The sequence below is a fragment of the Alnus glutinosa genome, chromosome 3 (assembly GCF_958979055.1).
Source record: "Alnus glutinosa chromosome 3, dhAlnGlut1.1, whole genome shotgun sequence".
Classification (NCBI taxonomy): Eukaryota; Viridiplantae; Streptophyta; class Magnoliopsida; order Fagales; family Betulaceae; genus Alnus; species Alnus glutinosa.
In genome coordinates this window covers 5,680,196-5,696,781 of record NC_084888.1, presented here as the reverse complement: position 1 = coordinate 5,696,781, position 16,586 = coordinate 5,680,196, and the positions used below count along the sequence as shown (strand labels likewise).

Here is a 16,586-nt window from a genome sequence, read left to right as displayed (position 1 = left end):
GTAAAATTGAAATGACTTCTAAAAGTAAAGTGTGTGCATAAGTGTCAACAAAAATTAAAGCACAGCCGAAAGTAAATGACACAGATATTTTTGTTGACGAAGTGGAAACTCAGTTAAGAGAAAAACCACTCTGGGGCAGCCAAACCCAGGAATTCCACTATTCAGAAGACAAAGCTAGATACAAAATAGTAACACTCACATGTACCGATGCAGTGGTCGTACCTTGATCTCTGATGTGTAACCCAACACGAACGCTTCCCAACCATGTTCACCTACCTGAAGGGGTCTTCAATGGAAATCCTTACCTTAGAGCCGACCTCTAAGATAGACTTCGGTTTGTAGCACAGCACACTTGAAAAACGGCTTCAGAGGAGATATCACGTCTCTGAGCTCTAATGGAATTCACATCGAATTCTTGCAGCTCTAAGCTCTAATGGGCGTCAGGCAAATTTTGCTTGGGAGCCGTCCGGACAGTGGACCATGGCCTTCCGGACGGACAATTGTGCGACAGGATTTTTCGAGATTTTTGCGGAGAAATCTTTCCTGTATAAGAACATCGTCCGGACGGGATGGCTCGATCGTCCGGACGGACACACGTCTGCTGCAAGTAATTTCCATAACAGGCTTCGCGCGTCCGGACCATGGGGCAGGAGTGTCTGGACGGCTAAACTTCAACACGCAATTTCCATATTTGATGCGCATGCGTCTGGACCATGAGGGAGAGACGTCCGGACGATTGAAGTTGAATCGGCAGTTACCATATACGATGCACCAGTGTCCAGACCACAGCTGTCAGATGTTCGGACGGTTCATTTTGAACTGCGATTCTTGCCTTATAGAGATACGCGTCCGAACGGTATACCACATCGTCCGGACGGTTGAGATATCTTCCCTTTCTTGAAACTTGGAAAGAATCAGTGATCCGTTCGAGAACTGATAGGCGTCCGGACGTGCTGCTGAAACGTCCGGACGGAGCAAGTTTGCACAGAAGCTTTTCGATACGAAGTAGGTGTCCGGATGGAATAAGCACGTCGTCCGGACAGGTGATGCTTGTCTGTCTGATGTCCGGACGGAGTGACACGTCGTCCGGACGGATGGAACAGTAGACAGATGGGCGTTTGGACGGGATGACACATCGTCCAGACGGCTGACAGAGAACTTTGTAATTCTTCTTACTTCACTCTTTAAAGTGGAATCCCTGTTTGCCGCATTATTACACATAAGTGATTTTGTCCAAACACAGAATAAGGCCAAAATACTAATAGTGGAGACTTGCAAGAGTTGGCTTTATGCAAAGAACTTACCCAAAGCCTTATGGGCGGAAGGTATTGCATGTGCTGCTTATGTGATTAATCGGGTGCCTCTTAGCCCGATAAACATGAAATCACCATATGAGCTAATGTTTGAAGAAAAGCATAGTGTCAAGCACTTCAAGGTGTTTGGCTCTATTTGTTATGTTCATGTGTCGGATGCAAAAAGAACTAAATTGGATGCCCAGGCTCATAAATGCATCTTTATTGGATATGATGAAAGAAAACAAGGGTGGAAATGCATGGATCCCGAGACCTATAAATTTATTGTTTCTCAAGATGTTGTATTTGATGAAGTCTCTTCATATTATAAGGCGGAATGTGCTATTATTGGGAGTACTGCTGGTGACACTAGTGTTCACAATCAACCACATACAGAAATCAGTTTACCATTGTAACCTAATGCTCCTATGCCATCAAACAGCTCTTCTTCTTCTTCTTCTTTTTCACCTACGGAGGAGCAATCCAATAGAGGGAGTAGTGTTGATTGCCATGAGTTGGAAGGACAACATGTTGATGAGGAAGTAGAAAGTGTACCACCTCTTAGGAGATCTAAGAGGAAAGTCATATTGCTAACTCGGTATAAGGATGGATATTTGGTGAGCATGCACTCATGTTTTCTTGCTAATTCTATTGATGATTGTGAACCTTCTTGTTTTAATGAAGCCACAGGTGTTAAGGAGTGGGATAGTGCTATGAATGATGAGATGAGTGCTCTCATAAAAAATCAAACATGGGATCTCGTGCCAAAGCTTAAGGAAGTGAAGCCTATCACTTGCAAATGGGTTTACAAATCAAACGTAAGGCAGATAGCATTGTTGATAGATACAAGGCAAGACTGGTTGCTCGCAGATTCTCTCAAAAGTATGGGGAGGATTATGATGAGACATTTAGTCCGGTTGCAAAGATGATTTCCGTTAGAGTTGTCATTTCCTTGGCAGCACATCATGAGTGGGAGCTCTGGCAGCTTGATGTAAAAAATGCCTTTTTATATGGTGAAATTGACAAAGATATCTACATGGAGTAGCCTGATGGTTATGTTTCTCAAGTGCACCCGGAATATGTATGCAAGCTAAAGAATGCCTTATATGGATTAAAGCAAGCACCTAGAGCTTGGTATGGTAAGATTGCCGAATACTTACAATTTTGTGGCTATTTTGCTTCTAACTCAGATTCTAGTTCGTTTGTTAAGAAGCAAAGCAAGGTGCATGTCATTGTTCTCTTGTACTTTGATGACATGATTGTTACTGGCAACGATAATGAAGAAATTGCAAAGCTTCGAGCTGAACTTTCTGTTTGGTTTGAGATGAAAGATTTGGGAGAGCTTAGTCATTTTCTTGGTTTGGAAGTTAGCTCTCTCAAGGGTGGAATATTTGTGTCACAACAAAGTTATGCAAAGAAGCTTGTAGGAAGATTTGGGTTGAACCAAAGCAAGTGGTGCTCTACTCCTCTTGATACGAACATTAAGCTAAGGCGTGAAGAGGGCAAGCTTCTTCCCGATCCTCGTCCTTATCGGGCTCTTGTAGGAAGTTTGATCTACTTAACTATTACAGGACCCGACATTGCATTCTCGGTTGGCCTTGTTAGTCGTTACATGCAAGCACCACGAAAACCACATTTAGAGGCGGCAAAACGTATCTTGAAGTATATATATTCTACAATTGACATGGGCCTTTTCTTTAAGAAAGGAGGTGCCTTTGAGCTACATGGATTTTTCGATGCTGATTTGGGTGGTGACTTGGATGACCGGAAGTCTACATCCGGTTATGCTTTCTCATGTGGTTCATCTTATATTTCTTGGTGTAGTAAGAAACAAGATTTGGTATCTCTTTCAACAACTGAGGCAAAGTACAAAGCGGCTTCTCTTGCTGCACAAGAATGTGTTTGGCTACGTCTGCTGATCGAGGATATTTATTCACCAATTCACAAACCAACAATTATATATGGTGACAATCAAAGTACTTTAAAGCTCGCAACAAATTTGGTTTGTCACGCAAGGACAAAGCATATTGAGATTGAGCATCATTTTATTCGTGAAAAGGTGCTAATGGGTTTAATTGAAGTTTTGGATGTGAAAAGTAAGGACAACATTGCTGACATCTTCACAAGTCACTTTCTAAAGGTCCATTTGAATTCGTAAGAGAGAAGCTTGGTATCATTTCTAGAAAATCATTTTAAGGGGGAGTGTTAAATTTTAAAGTGTATTTTCTAGAATCCACAATTATTAATTTTCTTGTTTTGAGTGATGTAGTGAGGAACTAACGTAATTTTAAATGTGGGGGGACTCACTTGCACATGATGGATGACACATGTCATTCTCTCCTTCTTAGTCTTTCCACCCTACCATCTTCTACCTAGGTCATCTAACCATCACTACCCTTATTCTGCCCACTTCATCTTTCAATACAACCTTATACCTTACCAAGGAACATTATTATTATTTCATGTACAAATTCGTTGTTCTTCCTTGGTCACATGAAAAGTCATGCTTATCTTCCTAGTTAAGTGTGAGAATACTCTAGAACCCTTCCCTAAACCTTATATATATACCCTAGGCATGCTTCCAAGTCATTCATTCCATCATATCCCACCAAAACCTTCTTCTATCTTGTGCTAGTGTGTTGTCCAACTCATGTTTTTTCTATTGTTGTATTATTTCATAAATAAGAAGAACATTTTCCATTTATACTCTGTTTGTTTCGACGTAAAATGATTTCCTTCGTAAAATAATTTCGACGAAATCATTTTCAGGAGAAATGATTTTCTCGAAAATATTTTTCGGTGTTTGGCTCGCACGAAAAAATTACAAAATGCAGAAATCAGAGTTTGACAAATGCCGCCAGAATCCAACAACGTCCGGTCGCCGTTGTCAGATTCCGACGAGAAAGTTTGACCGGATCCGGCTGGATCAATGGCCAGATCAAGTCATATCCGATCGGAATCTTCTAGATCCAGCCCGATCAATGGCCGGATCCGGTCATATCCGGCCGTTTTGGCCAGATCTGGCAAGAGCCGGCCGGATTCCTGCCATATTCCAGCCAGAATCTGGTGGCCGGAATCCGGCGTCGATGACCAGAATCCAGCGCCGGCAGGATACCGGCGACCGGATGTTGTCGGACTCCGGCGCCGATTGGATTCTGACGACCGACAATTGCTAAATTCTGACAATCGGATATCAAACGTGCGTGTAAGGACGAAGAGTTTAATTTCGGAAAACGATTTACGGTTTTAAAAACCGTAAATCGTTTTCCGAAAATTAAATAAGCTTTTACGGTCAAACTGAAAATGATTTTCGTTGACCATTATTTTCGCCCTTACAAACACCGTAAAATGCCGAAATCATTTTACGTCGAAACAAACGGAGCATTAGTTTTTATCTTTCTTCTACTTTTGGTTGTGAGTCTTTGGGCTAATGTAACTTTGTTGCACTACTTGAGAATCGGTTGTTCTTAATAATTGGACACCATATTTCTCTACATATCTCTGTGATAAAATACAAATAATCTAATATGCCTTTTGCCTTTCTTATATTTTTCCAGTAGTTTTATGCATACCATCATTAAAGTGTAATTAATTAACAAAACTGTCAAACAAACCTGGTGAAGATGAGGTGGCCCTTGCAGATAAATTGTATGTGACAGGAGACTGGTGCATGTTGGCGCACATATTTAGCTTTATTAGACTTGAGATCCATCATTTTTCTGCAATGTCAACGAGTAGTGAAGCAAATATCGATCCAAAGGTGAGTGTACAAGCACCAAGCTCCCGAAAATTAACCATAAGGTATTTAATCATGATCACCAACATATATAAGAAATTTCAACAAATTAATTAACAAGAAAACAGACTGAAAATTAAAGCACCATTTTTGACATCAATAATATTTTTAGATCCTGCCACGCCAGCATAATAACTAAGTTAAAAGTGGGATATAAAGGTATATTCTTGGATACCTTCCATAGTGCTTCTCTGCTGCTGCTCCCATGACAAGCTTCCTGATCCCATTCCGAGAGACGAGTTGTACAATTTCCTTCTTGACACAACCCGTTTCTGCTATAAGCTTATGAGCTGGTGCCTAGATTTTGAAAAACCATATAAATATAATAATATAATAATATATCAGAAATTAATCAGCAATTGTTGGAAAGGACTCACTGGAACGACTTAAAGTACTAGCTATCAAATATTGCGAAACTTGGAAGTTCCGAACTATTAGATAATTAACCTAATTAATTGAACGCTTAAAGCCTTAAACCCTATTACGTATAATATTATCTAGAGCTTAAGGAAAAAACCACCTATTATGTCATTGGGTCTAAAATGTGAATTGGTACGTACGTGCTAATTATTTTTGTCAAGTTTTGAACTTATCACCGGCCAACTCTTATGTCAACTTTATTGGACATGCATATATGCAGTCTACATCTTTAACTATTTCTGTTTATATTTACCACAATTTTTTTAAAAAAAAAAGAAAAAGAAAAAGAAAAAAAAAGGAAAAAAACTAATTAACAAGAAAAATGTTCTAAAAAAATAAATTAAGAAGGATTTATACCCCCTTTTGGCGACAGATGAGAAGATATTCATCCATGATCTCATGCATTTTTTGCCTCTCAGTTTCATGGTATTCCCTTACAATACTTTCCTTCAGTGAGCTAGCTGGAGCTTTTCCACCCACCGCAAACCAATTAAAAAAAAAAAAATCAAATAAATTCCTAATTAATATCTAAGCGAGGAAAGCCCAGCCAAAATGTATTTGATTGTTACATGCCCATCTATATTTCATCATAGAAAAATGATAAATTTACAACAACACCACAACAACTGCACAACACTTCCTCATATAAGGGTGGGCCCAACGAAATTTGATTCTTGTACAACACCAATACAACAACTGCACAACAACACCTCACATGAGGGTGGGCCCTAGTATGTGGGACCCACCCTCATGTGAGGGATTGTTGTACAGTTGTTGTATTGGTGTTGTAAATCTAACATTTTCCGGGCCCAACACTCTGAGCTTCACCCCATGCGAGGGGGTAGGGCCTTGATTCCTACACAACAACTTCACAATACCCCTCACATGGGGTGGAGCTCAGTGTGTGGGGCACACCCCTATACGAGAGAGTGTTGTGCAATTGTTGTGGTGTTGTTATAAATTTATCATTTTTCTTTTATTTTTTTCGTTGAAAAATAGGTGTTTTGATTTGATAAAACTTTGGGTAAATTTAATATAAATTCTTTAATTAATTTGTTGATTGTCGGTAGCTTCCGAGATCGGCGCAAAAGGAGAAATGTTATGTATACTTTATTTTAACTCTCATGCTTTTTGACATGGCTTTTAAAATTGCCACTAATTTAAAATTTAATAATAATTTATTTTAAATTTAATTATAATTTTAAAAATCAATAAAAATGTATAGCATTACTTGTCTCGTTATAGACTATCAATTGTCAGTGTATTAATGGCATTGACCCGCGTGATCTAGGGGCTTGCATATGTACAAAATAGCTGGCCTTTAACTGTTGTACTCCATTGCCTTTATGTTTAGAGCATTCATATTTGCTAGGTAAATATTTAGTTAAAATTTAGCTAAAGAATACTTCTATTTTTTTTTTTTTTTTTATAATTAGCTACTTACTTTCAATACTTCTTCATTTAAAAAATTCATTCTTTATCTACTTGCACTATTCTTAAAAAAAAATAAAAAAAATAAAATGAGAGAATTATCTACTTTCACTGTTCTTTAAAAAAAAAAGATCAAATTAATTTTTTTTATTAATATAAATTATAAATTATTTGAGAATGAGTGCTCATCAAATTGTTAGCTATTATGAGAATTTTTAACTAACCAAAATAACCTTATAGCTATTTTGGCTAGCTCTATGTAAATGCCTTATTGTGTCTTTATTATGATTAATTGATTTCTTGACAAGTTACTGTTAATTTTATTAAAAGTTTATATACAATTACTATATATTTTAAATATAATAATAATTTAACAAAATGAATAAAAAAAAATCAATCTAATTTAGAAAAAAGCATCCTTTATTTATTTTTTTATTTCTCAATTAGATTTTTATTTACTAAAATAAATTGTTATCCAAATTGATAAGGATGCACTAACATACTACCTAACATAGGCATCTACAAACCAACTCTAATATTGACATGTGTTTTTTTATATGAAAAATATATAAATATTTTTTTTAATGGCATGTTAACTTAAATGACACATGTCGCTTTAAGAGGCTAATTACAAATTAGTTTGAAAAAAATTTGCATCATGCGAGAACTGAGAGAACTTGAAATTTGAAATCAAACTAATAATGATGCGACTTAAAAGGTTATACCCACCATTTTGTTGATAATTAAGAGAAAAATTATTAGGGAAAATTAAAAATATTAGTAGCTCATATTGACACATTAACAAGTACACTTTGCTCATATTGATCGACACTCATTCAGTAAAAAATATTAGGGGTTGTAATTTATTTTTACGTATCAAATTTAGATAATAAAGCATTATTATATATGTCAATCTTACTTTGATTCATATTATCAAATGGATAAAATTTCTCAATTCTAACGTCCTAATATATTGTTGAATTCGTGCATGTATCCAGTTTGCTGGATCACATAAAAGAAATTTCAGCCCTAGAAAATATTGGATGATTTGCAAAATCTAAATCAATCAATCCAGCTACGATTCAGCCGCCGAAATGGACCGTGGACCTCACTGGATGCCACGGGTTAATGTTAATCAATCCTTATCACTTTATGTTATGTAGGCCTAATAATGCCAATCTACATCTCGCTGTTTCGCGTCAGGCTTGTATTTTCGAGTTTGTTTAACAAAGACGTATACAGAACAGAACAAGTAGTGAATTGTTAGTTTTAAAATTAGTAAAAAGTGATGATGTGATATAAAATAAAATAAAATTTGTATAAAAAAAAAAAATTGTATTGTAGTAAATTTTTTTATTTGAATAATAATAAAAAATTATTGATGTAATATAAAAAATAAAAAAAGTAAAAATATTTTGATATTGATTGGTGATAAAAAAAATTACATAAATAGCAACAGCATTATGCTGTTATGTTCCGTAACCTATCAAACAAGACCGTCATTTCACAAAGAACAACGTAAGAAAAAGACATTGATCACAGTCGATTTTCTGTCATTTTATACATAGGAATATTATATATATATATATATATATATATATATATATATATATATATATATATATATTTCTTAAATTTTAATCTATTAATAATTTTATATGACAATCCCCACATTTCATATATATGGCTATTTGTTTTTTAAAAAATTATGATTTAAAAATATAAAAAAATTGTGTTTCAAATCGTAGATAAAGAATGTGTTTTAAAAAATGTACGATTTTAAAAATTAAATTGTAATTTTATCGAACGATTAATTTTGTTTTTAAAAATCACATTTTCAAATAACATATTTTAAAATTACACTTTTTAAAATCGTAAACTAAACTATATATATTAATGATCAATGACTCCACATGAATAATAAAAAAAATACTATTTAATATTTTCTCATCCTTCTTTTATCCTTTATTTTTTAAAATTAACTATTGAATAGAGCTCATACCTTCGCTTATCTTATCCTTACAATTTTAATGGTCGGTTTTTAAAAGATGATGATGAAAAAGGACAGGAAAGGATAAGAATATTAAAAAAAAAAACACACACACACACACACACAAAAAAAAGTGGTTAATTAATTGGCAAAATGATCTTCAAGATCCCAGCTGGGATGAAAATGAGGCTCCACATGAAGCGGCCCTCATTGGTTCAAGTACCTTCCAGACTTCTGACTTGAGGTCCGGCCGGCTCCTTTGGTTCCGGTCACAACATCTCAATCCCAAGTGAGCCAAGTTTTGAGTAACCGCAATCGGCCAGTCTCCAGCCAATGGATCCAAGAGAGTTTTCAAATTTCCGGCATCCAGGGCATTTTTCACTTCATTTGATATCAAGAAAGGTTGTCTCCCAGTCAACAATTGTAGTAATATGATTTCAAACGAGTAAACGTCAGACTTCAAAGTAAGCACTCCTGTTTCAAGGTATATATATATATATATTAAAAGCAAATTGCTCTTGTTGCATATATATATATACTTTAACAATTTAAAAAGTAAATAATTTGTGAACCGCTCATGGAAGCGTATGTAACCTATCAATAAATTCGACAACCTAGAAAACCAAAGCAACCTGGTCCAGGTGCTAACATCATACGACTAATATCACATTCTCAATTCTCATTTCATGTGGCAATATCCATAAGTCCTTGAATCAGCTTGCATTAAAAAAAAAATTAAATTAAAGTTTGATGGACATTGTCACATGAATTAGTCCAATAGTATGAGAGTTGAGTATTTAGAATTACTCATATTATACTATATATACCAATCAATTCTTAGATTTTTTTGAGTAATGCCAAATACTATATCCTCATCTTACTTTCATTGATCCTACTAGGCTGATGGGCTACGTACCCATCGGCCCTTTGATAAACTCTTGTTAATAAAATAAAAAAATAAAAATCAAATAAAAATAAAAATCAAATGTTGATAGGCACAGCCATGGATAGTGTTTAATTTGTATGTAACGTTATCTTTTCCTTTTATTTCTTTTTTTAACATATACTAGCACATCAGTCCAATGAGATATTCGGGGTAAAATAGAAGTATATTATTTAATATTATTCATAAATATTTAACTAAAAATAAATCATTGTAGAATTTGTAGTGATTTTGGAATGAATAGACAAACCTCCATTTGGAATTGCGAGGTGCCGTGGGCGCCAGGAGATTGTAGCATCTTCATTGCAACCTCTTTTTGACACGAGAGCTTTGTAAATGTTTCCATATCCTCCTTGTCCAATTTTCCTGGATTCATCGAACTTCTGAGTCGCTTCTTCGAGCTTAGAGAGCGGGAACTCAGAGCACTGATCATGATCAGTCATCCTTCTTAGCCCTTCAGCTTCTTTCAGTGCATTATCACGCTCCATCACCAACTCGTTCATCGTTTTGTGTAACTCTGCAATTTGAACCTTTAATGATATTTCCTTTTCTTGAGAACTCTCGAGTTCTTCCATTACTTGGTCTTTCTGGTTCTTCACTTTTTCAATCTCTTCTTTCGCCTTCACCAGCGCTTCCTCCACTTCTTTTCTTTGCCTTGACTCTTCTTGGCCCTGTTCATTGGATCATCGATCGACAATTTGCATCATATTATCTTTCAGGAAATGGCGAAGAAGTTCAAAATAACTAAAATCCTAATTACCCGGCGTTTAGCATCAATCATATCTCTCTCTGCTCTCTGACGCCTGAGTGTCTCTTTTTCATTCTCTGCCATCACTTGTTAAAGTTGCTCATAAAGAGTATTATCTAAACTTCCGTCCTGCTAGGATCCCTTAAACGATTAAATTTAAAGCCTTTTCATATTGTTTAGTATGCGTCTAGTATCATGATTTCGTAGACAAAAAGTCGATTTTAAACTAAACCGTAGAAAACGAATATTTAGAATTGCTTTTTAATAAAATTGCGATTTCAAATTGCAGACAATTTGATGCTTGTTTGATCGAAAACACATAATTTTAAAGGCTAAAACTATAATTTTAAAGGTCAAACTACAATTTTGTCAAACTTTTAACTACGTTTTTAAAATTTAAAAACACATTTTAAAATCTCATTATTTGAAATATAAAACCCAAATGGGCCCTTAATTGCTTAATATTTGATCAACTTCGATGAATAAATGCTAAAGAGAAAGGTAAAATGCTTTTTAATTATAGAAACCCCAAAATTTAAGGATAAGGATTCTCTACAATTATTTGTCCGAATTTGATAGAATTCGGACAGGTGATTGTGAGAGACTACTTATGAGACCTATTTGACCGGATAAGTGGTTGGACAGCCCAATTTTTATTTGATCAGGTGGGTCCCATAAGTGGTCTCTCACAATCACCTATCTGAATTCTCTCAAATTCAGACAAATAATTATAGAGGATTCTAATCCAAAATTTAAACCATAACTCAAAGCTTCCACATGCTTCATAAATATACAAGGAAAACTTCACTTAGCTGATTAGCCCCAAAGTTTATGCATTTTGCTATTATAACATCAAATTTTTTAATTTTTACAATGTCGGTATTCCAATAACTTTTTCCTTTTAATTTCATCAATTTTTTATTATAAAAATGCTCAAAATGACCCTTTCAAAAAAAAATTGAAAATTCTCTAGACTCACGGCGAGTCGTGGATTTGGACTAACCCACGGCCACAATGTGGGAGAGAAAAATTCTTAAAATACCGACATTGCAAAAATTAAAAATTTGAGATTACAATTACAAAAAGGCTAATGCTTCAGAAAAATTGTATATAATAATAATAATAAATAAATAAATAAATAAATAAATAAAAAAGGGAAGAAAGGCAAAAATGAAAATTTTTAATTTGCACATACCAAAACACTTAGAGCTCCATTAGAAGAGCTTGTTGAGATGGTACTTGCACTAGAAACCAATCTTGAACTGTGTGGCAGCGGCAATGGAGATCCGACTTCCACATAAGAGCTTCTTGAATAAGCCGACGCCGGAGAGAGTACGCTAAACGGCGGTAGCCCATTCTCATTCGCCTCTTTCCATGCAGTCACAGTTACATCAACCACTCTTCTGGGAGAGCTTGTTGAGCAAACCGAACCGGAGGGACTCCTTCTTAAGCCATCCCATTCATGATCAGAAGCCGAAGGACTAGTCTTTGGAGATGAAGCCTCTTCGTTAGCGCCGCCTGCCGGTAAAGAGATCATATCTAAGATGCTCATCCTCCTTCCACTGCTATCCGATCCCTATTGTGCCCCGCTGCAACAGATGATTGTGATCTCAAATAGTCTGATTCTCGGATTTCACTCATGCTGTTCCTTTCGTACCCCAAAGTAACAGACCGTGATTTCATAAGGTTTGATTCTCCCCTTCCACTCATCTCTGTGCTTGCTTCCCTATATTCCATATGCTACTTTGCATTACTAATATAATGTCACGGTTGCATGAAAAAGAGTAATGAACAGAAACTGTACGTGTGCCAAACCTGGTGAAGATGAGGTGGCCTTTGCAGATAAATTGTATATGACAGGAAATAGGTGCTTGTTCGCACACATATTTAGCTTTATTAGACTTGAGTTCTGTCATTTTTCTGCAATGTCAAGAGCAGTAGTAGAGCAATTCAATCCATTAGATATGATGATCATTAATGGACATGCATGATGGTTTGGAAAAAGTTTTCGATCATGTTGTTTGTACGTACCGTTTATAGTGCTTCTCTGCCGCTGCTCCCATAACAAGCCTCTTGATCTGGTGCTTAGAGATCAGTTCTAAAATTCCCTTCTCGATACGGTCCATTTCAATTTCCAGTTTCTGTGCCCGTACCTTAGATTTTAAAATAAGGAAAATGTTAGATTTACAACACTAATACAATAACTGTACAACAATCTCTCACATGATGGTGGGTTCTACATACTGGGGCCCACCCTCATGTGATGGGTTGTTGTACAGTTGTTGTATTGGTGTTGTACAAGAATCAAATCCCAATTTATTAAGTTTAATAAAAAAACAAAATTTTTCCAACCCAATTTAAAGAAGAAAAAAAAAATCTTTCTAACAATTAGATAATCTAAAGAGAAAACTTCACTTATAACATGTGATTTTTCATCACTTTTGAAAAGAAGTATCTAAACTTTAAAAAATGTCAATTTTGGAGTATTAATCTTTCAATTTTTATTTTATTTTTTCAATTTCAATCTTCCGTGAATTTTTCGTTAAATCATATCAAAATTTTCGAAATATCCATGCACTTATCTTTTTTTTAAAAAAATTATAAATTTTTTTCAAAGATTCAGGTTAGGCATGGGTATGTTTTCAGATTCCGTTCAATTCTGATCATCACCTAAATCATTATTTTCTTTTTCCTAAAAAATAAATGGGTATTTTAAGAATTTTAACATGATCTAACAAAAAAATTCTAACAGTGAGTTGAAATTGAAAAAAATTGAAAGATAGATACTCTAAATTGACATTTTTTAAAGTTTGTGTACAATTTTTCAAATAAAAGTGATGAAAGATCAGGAATTATAAATGAAGTTTTCCCTAATCTAAATTTAACGGCGAAGGAAAAAAGAAAAGTGAATAAAACGAACAAAAAAATGTGGTAAATTTTTGAGACGGCAGAAGATCGAATCTATACCCCCGTTTGGCGACAGAAAAGAAGGTATTCATCCAGGATCTCATGCATTTTTTGCCTTTCAGTTTCCCGGTGCTCCCTCACAATCTTTTCCTTCAGTGAGTTTGCTGGAGCTCTTGTACCCACTGCAAATGCAAATCAAGAAGGAAAAAACTCAAATAAATCCCACTTGAAAATACTGGAAATTAGGCAAGAAAAGCCAAATTCTTCAGAGGAAAAAAAGTGCATTAATTTTCATCAGATATAGAACCCCAGCCGAAAATAATACATGGATCGGATTTGCATGGATTTGGGACTTACTAAAGGGGATGAGCTGTGCAGGTTGATGAACGTGAAGGATGCAAATTGGCTTTCCTCCAGGGTTCTGTAAAGCCCACAACAGGATTGATTTGAACTCTTTCACTTCTTTTCCCACAGCAACGTATATCATATCCTCAATCACGATTGCCATCGGATCCTCTAAATTCTCATGCCTGCATGCTTCCCATATCCCAAATGTTTCTTTTGAAAAGCTAGCTAGTAAAGTCAATGCAGACACCAGGGATTCACAAGTCACCCCACAGCAATTAATATTGCAACAAGTACTGGCCGGAAAGTTTTGGCTATAATCATTAATCACTACCCTTCACTTTCTGAAGAGAATATTTATAAGAATCAAATATTCTTCAGCACAAAATAATTGACAAATTAAAAAGCATAGACTTTTTTCTTTTTTCTTTTTTTAAGTATTAAAAGCGAAGACTTGGTAAAGGGTTTTTTTTTTTTTTTTTTTTTTTAATTCATCCAAAAAAAAAAAAGGGTTTTGTTGGTTCTGTGAAGTTTCTGAGGTCTTGCTGTAGCTTCTCTGGATTGAACGTTTTCTGAGTAAAAGGGACTGTTTGTCACCATGTTTTCCTCAATTTTTTTTTTTTAAAAAAATATTATTACAATTCTTTAAAAATTAGAATCTTATTTTTGAAATTTTTTTATTTTTTAATTTTGTCATTTACGTTCCGTTTGTTTCGGCTTAAAATAATTTTCGTCAAAAACATTTTTCAATGTTTGGCGCGTACGAAAAATTACAAATATTTTTTATATTTTCATTCAATCATATTAAATTATAAAAATCAATTTTTATTCACAACATAAAAATATTAATGTAAAATAATATAAAAAAACAACTAAAAAATTATGTTTAATTAAAATATACACATTGACTAACGATAATCATATTTTTTAAAATTGGGATTATCTTAAAAAATTATTTTTAAAGTGGTCGGCCATTTGTGCTTGCCGGAATTTGGCCATTTGTGCTGAATTCCGGCCAGAACTGGCAGGGATCTGGCCGAAATGGTTGGATCCCGAGCAGATGGCCAGGATCCCGGCCGTAATCTGGCATAGTATTGCCAAAATTCGGCGACGTCCGACCATTCTGGCGACGGTGGTCGGACGTCGCCAGATTCTGGCAGAAATTTCCAGATTCCGGCGATGGTCGACTGCGTTGCTTAAAAAAGGGTCGACAGCATCTGCCATCTGGGAAAAATGATTTTCGCTTTTAAAAAGCGTAAATCATTTTCTGAAATTTACTAAGTATTTTTTGTCAAACGAAAATCATTTTTCAGTTGACTATTATTTTCGCCCTCACCAAACATCGAAAAATATCAAAATAATTTTTCAAAAATCTTTTAACGCCGAAACAAACGGAGCATTTAAAAATTTTACCCAAAAATTTCAAATGCCAAAATTCTGGCATGGACTCGTCACCCGTGAGTTCCGCGGGAGTTGAACACAGACTTAAAATGACGAGAATCTAGAATAAGGGTTAAAATGTTTCAAAAAAAAAAGAATAAGGGTCCTAAAAAAAGATGCATGATCTTCTATCTCTATCTCTTTGTACGTATCTTCAAAATAGCTGGTAGATCTGGATAAATGATACAAATTCATCTCTTTTTCATCCTATTTAAATGGGGAAATGCTCAAAATACTCGATCATGATGCACAACAAATACATCATCACAAGGCACAATGGAGTGGGCCCTATACAGTGGGACTCACTCTATTGTGTCTTGTGGTAGTGCACTTATTGTGCACCATAAGTGCATGTATCATTTTTCTATGTAAATTTTACGAAAATTAATACGAAATAGTTAAGGACCAATATGGCAATATCTAACATGTCCCGCAGCTCCCAAACTCCACAAATCAACTCACGTACGTCGTCTGTTTGTCTTAGAAGACGCGGATACTATGGATACCATAAATAACAATATCAAGACCCAACCCGAAGAACGAGAAAAAAAATAAATAAAAAACGGCACGTTAGGTTTCTTGTCATTTATCGATCAGTTCTTCTCAGTTAAAAAACGACTAGAAAGAAGGATTTTTTTTTTTGGTAGTGAAAGTTTGATACATATTATATTACCCATATGAGAAATGCTATATTCAATAGGTCGAAAATTAATTAACAAAATCATAAAAGAATTTCTAAAAGACAATACACTCAACTGTACGTCGACATGCACAACCTCCCCTAGTAAGGTATCAAAGACCATTCGCCCAGAAAAAGGAGAGGGAGGGGTTTGAAGAGATATATATATATATATCTTATTTTTGTAAGTATCTTAGAAGCTAGCTATTATGCGATTGACCAAAGAATATTTAAAAATTTAGAACCTAACTAAATATGTAGAGAAATGCTACCTTATACAATCCCACTGCCATCCCACTCGGTCCTACGTGATATTTTAATTTTTTTTTTTTTTTTTTCTATCTTTTGAATCCCAAGCGCGTTGGGAGGGAAAAACACGTTTTGCCCCCCCTCTCTCTCTCTCTCTCTCTGTGTTCTTCTTGCCTGATAATCTCTCTCTCGATGGAATCTCCACCGGATTTCGCCAGAAAAGAAAGAGATTGGGGGGGAGAACAACCGTTCTCCCTTTAACTTTCGCCGACCATTTTTCTTGTTGCAGAACAAGTTCTCATTTTTCACTGACCAGGTCACTCGGAAACGAAGAGGGAATTTTGAC

The 16,586-nt window shown here is 35.2% G+C and overlaps 1 pseudogene; it reads right to left on the bottom strand.

Annotated features, from left to right (window-relative positions):
- The window catches only part of LOC133862716 (U-box domain-containing protein 33-like), a 28,629-nt pseudogene extending 14,594 nt beyond the window's left edge, over positions 1-14,035 (bottom strand).
- Positions 14,036-16,586: the final 2,551 nt, after the last annotated feature.